At 37.0% G+C, this 13,564-nt stretch overlaps 1 long non-coding RNA gene across 1 annotated transcript in view; it reads left to right on the top strand.

The window, feature by feature from the left end:
* LOC146545417 (uncharacterized) overlaps positions 1–13,564 on the top strand; it is a 60,464-nt gene extending 46,900 nt beyond the window's left edge. Inside the window, exon 4 of the long non-coding RNA XR_014885944.1 lies at positions 13,426–13,564. This is a non-coding gene — a long non-coding RNA (uncharacterized LOC146545417). The remainder of the gene's footprint in view (positions 1–13,425) is intronic.

Below are 13,564 nucleotides of genomic sequence, written 5' to 3'. Positions count from 1 at the left end.
AGCCCTTGGAAACCGGTGCAAATGCTGATCTCTGCCTACTTCATATCAAAATAAGTACTTGCTTCTCATTAAATGTGTTTTACCCTAAATTTACCACAAAAGGCCACCTAATTGGAAAAAATTGCATAGTTCCATGGTTGCCTACCATCTCAGGGTTAACTTCTACATTATTTAACAGGAAGAAGTGCTGCTTTGCAATGGGCATTGCAGCATATGGATCCTAAGGCACATGCAGTAAGACATGTTGTTACCTAGAGATTAAGTCCCAGCAATGTCTTATTTCTCCAGCCTGGTCTGCTAGGATCACACATGGGACTCATGCGTCATTCCTGTAAGGCAAACAAAAGCGATGACAGGGCCTTTATTTGAGATACAGGTGCTATAGAACCAGATATCAAAGAAAGAGGAATTAACTCACTCCTAACAACAGTTTGGAAAAAAAGATGAGCTGAGAAATGCAACTTCTCTGGTTCGAACTCTGGTGCTGAAGGAAGAGAAGGAAGGGTGGGGGAAACCCGCACAGACTCTCACTGCACAGATGCTCCTGGAAGTACCGCTGAGACAAGGAGAGCAAAAGGATGGATCCAGGCTCCCCCCGCTCCAGGCACTCACATGCTCACGTACTTGTTCAGGCTGCGACCTAGGAATTCTACTGCAGTTCCCTACCTGGAAAGGAAAATTCTGAGGAGAGACATTGCTCAGTGGGCATCGTGAGGATGACTTGATGATCCTGGAGATCTTTTCCAACCTTAACAATTCTCTGATTCTGTGATTACCCTTGAAAAGTTCAGACAAATGAGAAATTTTAATCTCTGTCATTATTCACAATTTCAGCTTTCAAAGAGATGTAATTCCTACAGGTTGTAAAAACAGCTTTTTCCTCATTTACCCATGAAACACCTGCCTCAGCTCAGATGTTATTGAATAGAAATAATCAGAGGGGACTTTATTTTAAACAATAACCACTGAGATTATGAAAAAACAAAACAAAACAAAACAAAACAAAACAAAAAAAAACAACCAAAACTTATTTTAACTCATATTTTTGTTGTAGTCACACCCTGCGATCCAGAGCTCCATTTTATTTGGTACTTCACACCAATAGTACCAGACTTGGGTGAAAAAACAAGCTTTACCTGAGCTAACCACTGAGCATCATTTGAACAAAAGCATCTACTGCTTTCCTGTGTGTCATTGTTGATATGATTCTTACTGAGTAAAATATTAAGAGGTACTGAAATCAATGGAAGTTTAGAGCACTTGGAAAGATCAGCTCAGAAATGCGTGGGTATTTTCAGATAAAAGCGTTCAATTCCTCTCTGCTGACACAAGCTGTTTTTCTACTGTAATTTAATTTCTGATGCCTGTTTGCTTTCTTCACATTGGTAATCTCATGGAGCCACTAGCTTCCCTGGAATTCAACTCATTTAAGCCAGCTGAGCATCTAAGTGGTCCTAAGTTTGCCTCTCTGCTACAGAGACAGGGACTTCATTAATTCCATTTGCAGCATCTTAGAACATGAGGAAACTGTTTCTCAGGCAATTCCTTGTAACAGGCACAGGCCATAGTTTCACAGCTCCAGAAGATTTGGACCACGAAGAAAATTATCTGGTCAGAGTTTTTTTTGTTTGTTTGTTTTCTCAAAGTAATTGGCAAAAAAACTGAATCCTCTCCCACTTTGAAACCAATCAAAAATCGCCTGAGATATATCTCGTAACTTTCTGTGAGATGCAGAGGAGCAGAATCCACCCTACCAGCCATGATGTTCTGAAAAGATCCAGCTATTTTAATTATATTGTCTCCATAACTAGTCATGAGTGTACCACTATGGAGTGTAAGGTGTTTTCAAGCTGAGTGTTTTAGTACAGTTTAATCTGCACTAGGGAAAACTCAGTAGTATTGCCACACTGGCAAAGCCTTCAAAATGCATGCAAATTCTGCCATGGATTTTAGCAATGTTCTGCACAAAGTAGGATACACTAGCAGATTTGAAGTATAATAGCAGAGGTTTTCTGTGAAAGAAATTGTTAGGTTGTATTCGTGCAACTCTAGATAATATTTATCTGTAAGAGTAGAGTAAAAAAGGTTTTCATGTAAAATCAAATTTAAGGTTTGGAGACTACTAACTTCAACTTCAGTAAATCACATGTTTTGTTACTGCTGCAGTAGGTTTATTGGAAGAGTATTAACAAGAGAAACATAGGTATTAACAAGTTAGTTTGTTCTGTAAATGTTTCCTTAAAAACCGACATTTCTCCTGTATCCTTGATAATAACAAATTAATTTTTCTGCAATCACTTTTTTTTCCATAAACTGTTCCAAAGTAAGTTCAAATCTATGCACAATGAAAGAGGAAAATTCAAGTCTTCACTGAAACAGCATCAACAGTTTTGACATCTATGGGCAAAATCATTATCTTCCACTTTTCGTTTTAGTATCTTAAAATCTACATTCTGGGTGGTCATAGAACACTGTCCAGAACCTTTTGTGGTAGATGAAAATGTACTTTGATGTCACTTTACACATCTTTCTTCTAAAAGGTGGGGTTTCTTTTTTTCCTATTTGTTATACTCCAGTGGAAACTGATGGACAGGATTCTTCCTTGCTGGCCATACAAAAGCTCTTATCTATGTAAAAAACTGCCAGATATGAATAGGAAAGAAAGACATACAGATCATTAGTTCAGAAGAAATAAGTTAAGCTGATTCACACCAGACATTTTTCATTTTATATGCATGAATAAAATCTGCACAAGATGCAGACAGCAAAGTCTCAATTCCCTCATTCTCCACATAAAATTGTGTACTCGAGTCAGAGAGTAAGAACTTTGTGGGTATTATCAAAAAGAGACACAAAAATCAAAAGATTAATACCCCTCCACTCCACTGGCTGTCCCCATGTCCATATATTCCAACTTGTAATTTGCGATTGTATGGACAGAATCAATCTGTTCTCAAGTAAGATTGAATTACTCTTTATGTGCTGGATTTCAACAGCCTTTTTAAACTGCTGTAAGTGGATGAGATCACGGGCATATTAATAAGACCAGGAAAAAATACATCACAGCACTGTCAGACAGAATGCATACCTTGAAAGTGCATTTGCAATAATAATAATAATAATAAAAAAAAAACAGTAGCTGTATACTAAGTGGCCAGCTTCCACTTACTACCTTTAATTGATTATTTAAAAGGCTTACTACCATAGTATTTCAGATTGTTGTTTTAGTAACCTTTGATATACATATTGATATTCTATACTAACATAGCACATCTGGAACAGTCTCTGAATTCTTTGCCGATTTAATAAACTGACACAAAAGCTACCTCCCCAGTTTTGAAATGCAGTTACTTCTTAGACAAAACACGGCTGGTCTTTAATAGCACACTTGGAATGCTACCAAATTACTTGAACAGCAAATGAAATATTTAGAAGGCAAACAGATACAGTGCCAAAGTAAACCAGAGTAGAACTCCATTTCTGTTCAGACACTGGGAAGGCATCACAGAGTCTTTAATGACACCAAGATCTTACAGTGTTTTTCGTCCCAAGTAGGGACAGAATGCCCCTTAACTATTATGCTGAAGATCAATTCCACATTACCTTGGGAGGACTGAATCAATGGCTTCAAACTCAGCACCAAACCTATAGACTTGCTGAAGCATTCAGCAAAACAAATTCCACCTGAATTAGGTGATTCTGTAGTATTTCTGACAGATTAGCCACTGCACACAAAACACGGCAGTGTTTGGATTCATGCCAGTTTTGTATCTTACATTCAGAAGGATGACAAAATTATAGAAGAAAAAGGTCCAAAAAGTTAGAGCCAAAAGAACATAGGTCAACCACTGTATTAAGTTCACAGGAAGATGCAAGCTTATCACTCACTGAAATATTTTTTCAGGACAACCAAGTTTGTGTAAAACCACTGTTTTTTTCATTAGGGAAAAAAAAACCATCTCATTTGTTAGTTAGAGCCTTGAAATCAATTGTTCAATCATTGCTTCACTGGAACTATGATCTAGGGTGACTTATCAATCTTAACCAGTTGCAGTAGCACCACTACACTTGGTGACCTACAGTCAGACCAGAACTGTTCAGGCACCATGCTGCAGAGCAACAATCCCGAAAGTGCTGCGCTGTTACTGTACATACCCAGTGGCACTTCCTGCAGTATTCATATCTTAGCCATTTTGGCATTTAAATATTAAGTATCACACGAATTTACATTAACTCTCATTAGCTATAAATGCTCTTCTCTTCTAATGCCAGCAATTTTTATCATCTAAATAATTATAACAAAAAAATGTATCCAAGTGACAGAGATCCCTTTTTTATTTTTTTTTCTTTGTGAAATGAAAATTGCCAAAATCACTCAACTGAAGGAAAAAAATGAAAAAAAAAAAAACAACCAACAATAAAAATAAATCAAAAAAGAAAACAAAGAAAAAATGTCAAAACATTTTCAAAAATTCCCTCTCCTTGGAAGGAAGCCATTCAAGTACATTTTGGAAAGCATTCATTTCCCCTTTATCAAATTCCTGGAAAAAAAATCAAAACCACAGTTTGCAACTGAAGAAAAGACAAACTTAGTTACATTAATTGAAGCTTCAGATATTCTGGTAGTGGGAAATAAACTCTTCTCTGAGTATTTCAGAAACATTTTAAATGATTGATTTGCCTGGTATGCTGCAAGAGTTCAGCAAGCCAGTTTTATAACAACACTTGGCTAACTAAGAAAGGAAAAAAAGGAATACTACCTCCCTTGTAAGCTGGAATTAGCTTTTGGGGGGGTTGAAGATGAATGCTGCACACTCAAAACAGAAAGGAAGTATCGAAGTCATCGAAAGAAGGCAAAGATACATCTAAACACCTACCATTGCCCTAGTGATTCCACCTGGAGACCCTGTTAGCAGCCTCGGCTCCCACAGTCAGTTCACAACATCTGGGAAACTAAACACCATAACAGCCTAGATGATCCTTCATTCAGAATTTAATGCCGTATTTCACATGGAAATTTATATTTAGAATGGCCAAGCAGCAAGGAGATAATATTCCATAAAATAAAAACTTAGTTTTTTTTCCAATTTGAAAGAACAATTATTGTCTATGTTGTGTTCTCAACATTCATGGAAAAATATTTTGAGAGTCCTTCCACAGATTATCTGGACAGTTCAGTTTTTGGATGGCATTTTTTTTCTGTATTGCTCACCATTGAAGTGATTTAATTAAAGCTTAATCTTATACCAAGCAATGGGCCTGATTAGACTGGGTATTCTTTGTAAAGTAGAGACAATTAATGCATGTAATGGAGGTACTGTAAAAAGAGAATGTGACCATTAATGTGGATGTATGCAACAGAGTATAACTGTGGACTTGCCACTTCTTTCCCAGTAAACCTTTCTATACATATGGAGTTGAATAATACGAACTATTTCTTATGAAACGACAGAGGAAATTCCTGGATACACCCATTATAGCAGGTGCATTTAGATTATTAAGCCCTGTAAGCATTAGCCCTCCTATCATTCCTAGAATTCAAAGATCTTTAAATATTCTTGACTACAAGCTGTATTAACAATATAGTCTTAATTATAGGTGGAACACTAAACCTTGATTCACATAATCAGCCATCCTATGTAAAATGAATATAGATGAACCTCCTCTCACCCTCTGCTGTTAACCAGGTAGCATGGAAATGATCTATGTCTCTCCTCAGGCCTGTCCTCCACATAATGATCATGCAGCTCTCTCCATCACACTTAGTGACAACAGCAAGCTCCTCTGCTTGAAAGTCAAATGCACTAGTGTTCCTACCTAGTGAGAGGAGGTCACCAAATATACTATCTGCAATTGCATTTTCATTTTCTAGCTGTAAAAGCTTTCTATTTAAGAGTCATAGTTGTCTTCTCATTGAAATAAAATGTGAGGTATTTTAGGAAGCTGTTAGAGAAGATGAGTGGACTGAAGTATTGTGCTAACTAAAGCTTCTTTGACTTTTGAGTGCTTAATCTGAACACTCCATAAAGTGATCATTTTTATATAAAGACCAACCATGGGATACAATGCAACTCTGCAAGTATCTGTTAGAAGCCTGCAGTACAGAATGTTTCAGATCTTTTCTCAGTAATCTGAAAGGCAGCATGAAATCATGGCCTTCCTACAGTCTTCTCAAGTGATGAGACACCACTCTATTTACTTCTGTGGGTTCTGGTTTACCTCAAGAGCACAGTTCCCCCTATATATTTGCAAACCTTTGTTGAGAGTACATAGCAACTGCTTCAAGGGATAGTACTGAATCACATGTCTGATCTTCTTTGTCAGTCAGGCTATCTGATTCAGAATGCTAGGCCTGAAGGCAACTGTTCTATATACTTGAGAGAAAGCATAGCAACACATTTGTGATAAACACTTCTTGGTTTCAGAGGTATGGGCCATTTTACTCTGTGAAGTATTAGGCTTTGTATTTGTTAAAATATAACTTTGAGTTTCTGCATGGTAAGGGCATATATATTCACAACCGAGATTCTTATGCTTTTATAAAGCAATTATTTGTACCCATTAATCAAACAGTACATGAATACTAAATAACTTCCAAGAGTAACAGGTAAACTTAGTTCATATTGGAATCATCAATAGAATATAGAGAAGGTAAGATCAAATGGAATTACTGAATGAATTCCCTCCTTCTCTGCTGAAAGTCTGCTGAAGTAGTCTTCACTTCCCTTACAACCTGAGTGTAAGTGCAGCTGAAGGAGAAAGAGGACATAGATCATTGATGCATCTGTTGACTAAGTTACAACTGCATAGTCACACTTACTCCCCAATGTAAGTTGCTTCAGAGCAAATGTGTAAGACAAGAAGACTGCTTGGTGTAACAAAAGGATTCAATATGTAGTTTTTCAGTATTTGATAAAGTATATAAAACAAGATAACAGAATTTGCAATTAGGAGAAAAAAAACACACACAATTATTTTCTTTCTAGATTAGCTAAGAAATTATCAGAGAGACTCAATTCAGAGTACTCAATACTGATCATTTTTTTGCAATCAAAATGAAGAAAGAAAAAAAAAAGTGTCCTGGAACTCGATTCTGAATGTATGCAATTTTGTTTTAAAATGTCCACCACAAAATGGACCACATCACAGTAAATATCTCAGTACAAGATGTACCAAGGGATACAATGACTACATAGACCGTTGGAAAGATGAGGTAAAGCACAAGGTAATATTTTGTTAGTGTCATGGCAAAAAGAACACAGCAAGAACATTTTCCACACAGAAGAGGCAGCATAAATAGAAACAGGCAAGGACTTCAGAAGAATTGTGACTGTGATACAAGAACTAGCATTCCCACTCCTAAAGGAGATTTTTTCTAGCTAGATTCATTATAGGTATGACGATACAAACCATGAAGGGCCTCAGGAGAGAAAACTCTGGGTGTAGTATTTGACAAGTTGTAGAATAGCCAAGTGGGGAGAAAAATAGCAGGGGGAAACAGGAACAGGTAATGGCACAACTGAATGACATATTCAGAAAACAGAATATGAAGCAACATAGTAATTTGATTCAGAGACCACAGAATTAGTTTTGCTACAGACAAAAAAGAGAATATTGATACAGTAGAGGTGATAAACAAGAGCTTCTAAATAAAAAATTAAAAAAAAAAAACAACAAGAAACAGGCTTCAGACACATGTATAGTTAGCAAAACTCAATGACTTTGATCACACTCATGAAGAACAGACATGAGTACCTCATGAAATTACAAACAGTACCACCAAGCAGCTAAAAGTTAGATGACTCGGACTAGATCCATTTACGAATGGTACCTCATTGTAAGTCAAATAGAACAATTTTTGTCAATTTATAAGTGAGATTAAATAAGACTAAAAAAATTGAAAGTATTGATGACGAACAATTTTCTTGATGAAAGCTTTTCTTGTTTAAGAAATCAAAAGAAGTAAGCATATAAGATCATACGGCAGACCACCAAAAATGTTATGCCTTATACTAGGTTAGGGAATTTTCACTTCATCTTACGGCATGCAACTAGTTTTGTACTGTGTATGCATCCCACTGTTAACATGTGCACAAATGTCCAGAAAGACCTGGCAGTCATTATAGATGGACTTCTAATACACAACACTTTTGGCATAAAATAATTTGCATTTATGTCATTACGTTATTTATATACGACAAAGTATCAAGGCACAGCGGGCATGATTTTATCAGACCCATTTGTGTAAAACACACCTTAAAATACAATTTTCAGAAGAAAACAAAACCAAGTCAATTTGACTGACTTACACTGAACCCAAACCAAAAAACATCTCTTACATGGTTTTATAAACCTGATCTCAAGTCAGCATGCACATGATAAGTCTATAGGCAATACTTTAGATTCAGGGATGTAGCCATAACACACCAATTGATTAAAAAAAGAAAAAAAAAAGCCTTTGGAGAATACAGCAGGCTTAATCTTAATCTTATATCTGCTAATTTTGGCGAAACTGAGTGCTGTCTCAGCAGCGATGGTATGAACATTACCCACTCAAGGCAAGATCCAAGGCCTATGGAAGCCAAATCCTTGGATTAATTGTACGATAACACATGAGTTGACATTTACAAGCCATTCATAGCCCACAACCACAACCACATCTCATATGAATTACCATTTCTTATGCCTCTCAATAAGGAAACCATCAACGAACTAATCATTCATTTCAGATAGAACTGAAGAGTAGTGACAGGAGAGAACTTAGATTCCACAAAATAACCAGACAATAATTTCGTGTAGGATCCTTAAAATTATCTTTAATTGATGTTAAATATGAACAGATGAACAAAGAAGTAAGGAGAACTGCATAGGTGAAAACTATGCATTTCAAATAGTTCAAGAACTCATAATATTTGATGTTCAAAAAATTATAAATCAACTTTACTTATGGAAGTAAAATGAACTGTATCAAGACAATGAAATACATATTTGATTCAACATGTGTACAGAATTTGTAATGGTGGAAATACGTACAGCTGTGCCAGCTTAGGTGTTTTGTTGCCCTGACGGTGCACTTTCATATTGAGAATTCTTAGTTTATATATTTGTAATATTTGTCCTTTAAAATTAGAGGTATGTCTAAAAGGCCATACACAGTCCATAAAAAGCTGTTATTTATTCATTACAAACGAACATACTGCAAAAACAATGGTTTACTTGGAAAAGAAAAAAATATATAAGTTTAGCATGTTATAGGTAGAGGTTTGCTGAATTTAGCCATAAAAATTCCATTTTTACTTTTGTACAAAAGTAAATTATACATTTGATTCCAATTACATTATAGAAATGTCCCTGAAAAAAAAACGAGATGTATCAAAGACCAATGCACCAAAAGGAACCAAATGTGACATGGCTTCATTTTATTTATTACAAAAACAAGAAATGGAAAATGATTTTTAAAAACTCATACTGACATTTACTAGAGTCTGTTAACAGGTGAAATATACAGCTTTATTTAGATATTCACAGATATTTTGAGACAAATTTTGGTTAAAATCTCAGTTTCATTTTATTTCCTTTGAAAACATTAAAGCATGCTATGCCTTGACAGCATAAACTGTTGACCTCACTGGTGGCAAGTTCATTTGTACTAAGTGTAACAGCAGAACACCCTGAAGTTTCATTTTTGCAGATACAAATACTCCAAGTACTCACTACTCTTTAAGACTTGATTAGTATTTTAGGAAAAATAAATTTTACATATCTGATTAAAACAGAAAAGCAGAAAGTAGAAAAATAAACATAGCCTGAAATAAGTCTAACTAAAACTGAAACATAGGTCCCTGTTTAAGCATCCTAGAAAAGGAGTCTATTTCAGACTTGTGATGTACAGGTCTGGAACAAACTTACCATGTTGAGCAAACACAAGGACAACTTTCAAATTGCATAAAGCTCTGTGGCTATTGAGGGTAAATCACACTTTGGAGCTGATTCTTTCTGTGACCAAAATTTCTATGACAACCAGTGGCATCAGGCCTGCTGAAAGGAAAACTGTGGTACTTCCCTATTCTGTACACTAGGAGAAATTAATTAAACTAGAATGGCACTCCTCAGAAATGATTAATCAAGATAGATTTAGAAAAAGTATATATTCTCTCTACACATGTGTGAAGATATTCTAAAATCCAACTTTCTACCTTTTTTCTAAAAAATTTCAGCTGTCCCTTACCTACTGTTCATTTTATTTCAGTTAATACATATGCATATAAGAAACTGCACTGTCAGAGTCTGAACCATGGAAAACTGACGTTTGCCCTCAGTTCCTTACAGTAGCATATCTTATGTTACATTTGGATTTCAGCTCTTTATAACAGAAAGAAACATTCTGTACTTCTCTCTAAGGAAAATAACTGTCCACTAGCAGAAATGCATCAATAAAAGTAGCAACTAGTCAAACTGTTAATTCGGGCTAACATAGCCTCTAATGAACAATACACAGCTGATTTGTTAAGAAGAGTCTGAGCTCTGAAATCTCTCTTTGGATAAAATCACTATTGAAAGAATACATATTTGCTAAAATTTGTCCTGCCACCAGTGCTTTACACTCTTTCAAGTGCTTACTCATCTGATCTACAGCATATCAAGATAAGTATGAACACAGTTAGACACTCGGTAATTGGAAAATAGTTTACTTGGGCCTTGATCATTGTAAGCAATACCACCTGGGAGGCAGCTGGATTGACTCTCACATCTACAGATACATAAGCCAAGAATGAAGGAAGGAAACCACTGATATTGTCCCAGGAACGGGATGTTAGCAATATCAGCAAGCCAGGCAGTGAATTTCCAGCACTCAGACTTCCACTCCATCTATCCAAATGCTCTAGTGTTACACTAAAGGTTTTATAGCACGTGGCTACCTCTAGCAACATAGTGTCAATTCCATTACATTTAATGAGTACTAAAGGCTTATCTGTCTGAATTAACTTGTAAGGTAGATGAGGTAAACTGCATTAAGCCCCATTGTGTACAGAATTAAGGCAGCCTTAATTCAATTCAGGTTACTTTTCTCCCAAAATGAATGACTCCAAATCAGATTAAGGCTGCTTTTATACTGAAACAGAATGTCCATGCTGGGCTTTTAAAACAGTTTAACAAATCTACATTATACTCACACCTTTCAATAATTTGGATTAGCTTTCTTGAAGTCTCTTGTAGTGAATTGTAAGAGACTCTATGCAGGGAATCTGTGTAGGTTTTCTAGAATGTTGTGAACTCACATCCTGGCTTACTGTACACTAACTGCTTCTAAATACAAGTAAATACACATCATTGTCTCTGCTGGAGCTGCTGCACAGTCCTCTCAGTTCTGTGAAGGAAAGGAGTACACAGCCTTTCATTTTCACTCTCCCTGTTGCTCCTCTGCCTGCTTCTTAGTGATCTATAGCTAAGAGTGATAGGACCAGATGGAGAATATGGTCAGTAAGATCAGTCTCTGGGATTCCTGCCCACTATCTCTCCCCTTCATTCCTATCTCTACACCACTGAGCACTGCTGCTTCACTCATGTCAGACCAGTTTCTTCATCCTTTTTGCAGAGTGGATGAAGAAAAAAGCCCACACAGTGCAACTGAGAACCCAGCATCAAGAAGTGTCTGGTAAAGGAGGCTGGAATTGCTGCCTTGTCTTATCAAGCTACAGTCCAACTAAGACTGCTGTATCTTGTTTTCTCTGTCCAGCAAAACACAAGCATTACTTCTGGTCAGTCTCTACCAAATGAACAAAGATCTTGTATTTTTTCTCAGAGATACACTGATTGGCCATCAGTTTCTTTCCAGTCCTCTTCCACTGATATAAACAACCCCACAGAGTTTGTGGCAAAAAGAAATGTAGGTCATAAGAAAAAAAGAAAAAGAGAAGAAAGGAAGAGGGAGAGGGAGAGGGAGAGGGAGAGGGAGAGGGAGGGAGAGGAGAGGGGAGAGGGAGAGGAGAGGAGAGGGAGGGAGAGGAGAGGAGAGGAGAGGAGAGGAGAGGAGAGGAGAGGAGAGGAGAGGAGAGGAGAGGAGAGGAGAGGAGAGGAGAGGAGAGGAGAGGAGAGGAGAGGAGAGGAGAGGAGAGGAGAGGAGAGGAGAGGAGAGGAGAGGAGAGGAAAAAAAAAAAAAAAAGAAAGATGCTTAATAGTGAGAACAGGCAGTTGGTTAAGTGCACTTTCAGCCCATGAATACATTTCAGCACTTCTGCTTAAAGGAAGTAAGCTTTTTTTCTTGTTGTTGTTGTTTCTTCTGTGTTTAACTGACCATAAATGCATGCCTATGCTACATGATGTTAATTCCTATATTCCAAGCATATTTAGATTCTTTGAAGTATGCTATAAATGGGCAAAACAATATTCAGACTCCTCAGGCCATCCTGAGCCCTTATGATCCACCCTAACAAAAATAGATAGATAGATAGATAGATAGATAGATAGATAGATAGATAGATAGATAGATAGATAGATAGATAAATGCTGCATGTAGCACTTTTCTCTCTGCATATACAGAATTATTGTAATTCTGGTCATTAAACTTAGGTATGTATAACCAACTACAACAGAAGTAGTCAAAGTGAGGCTTCATGTTCCAGATACTTCTTTCTCATCTTCAGTCCAAAAGCACTTTATTTTTGCTGTTGCACAATTTATTATTGCTGTTTAGTTGGTTGCTTTTTTAATAAGTTGAGTGCAGCACTCAAGTCCATTTTGACTTGAGAAGTCATATACTAGAGTACAAGAGTTTAGGAAGATCAGGACCATCAGATTTTAGTGAGGACAGAGGTATACAATGGTCAGAGGAGTGAACAGGGAACAAGAAGAAAGCTTTACAACATCTATCTAGAGGAAGAAATGCCCTGTTTTATTTGATACTTTGCATTTCTTGCAGGAGTTAGAGCTCCTCAGTTCCTAATCACTTTCTCACCATTAAGACTCACAGAAGCCACACAGTGAAAAATAAAGTCAAGTCTTTCTGGAAACCTATCAGGTCAGGCTTGTGCGTAACTGCAAAGTTAGGGTTCTTTACCACTCTAAGTGCCTTGTTTATGCATATGTGCACACACACATGCAAACACATTGTAAGAGATTATTCTTTTACATCATTGTCTCAAAGCTTGCTGAGGACACAGATGATCAAGTCCAAGCAAGACCTGGGCAAGGGTTGAGAAATCTGTTGTCAGAGGGACTCAGATGGACAAGGCGAGGGGCAACGAGAGAGAGAGATAAGCCAGAGTTTAATGGCCAGGAAGCAGTCTTTTGTGTGGACTTATCTCGAGGGATATAGCCATCTTAGGGGGTACTGCACATGACTCTTACCCAAGTGCCCAGGAATGCCACATTGGCAGAAGGATAGAAAGGGGACCAACAACCATGAACTTATGTTTCTCATAACAGATTCCTCATGAAGAAGAAAAGAGGTTTCTGACAACAGATTCCTCATGACCTGAGACCTGCATGCTGAAGAAGAACAAGAAGGTGTCTGATATCAGAAGCCTCACGAGCTGACGCCTGCAAGCTGACGGACTCTTTCCTA

Source organism: Meleagris gallopavo, chromosome 1 (assembly GCF_905368555.1).
Source record: "Meleagris gallopavo chromosome 1, MGAL_WU_HG_1.1, whole genome shotgun sequence".
Classification (NCBI taxonomy): Eukaryota; Metazoa; Chordata; class Aves; order Galliformes; family Phasianidae; genus Meleagris; species Meleagris gallopavo.
This window is presented reverse-complemented; position numbering and strand designations above follow the sequence as displayed.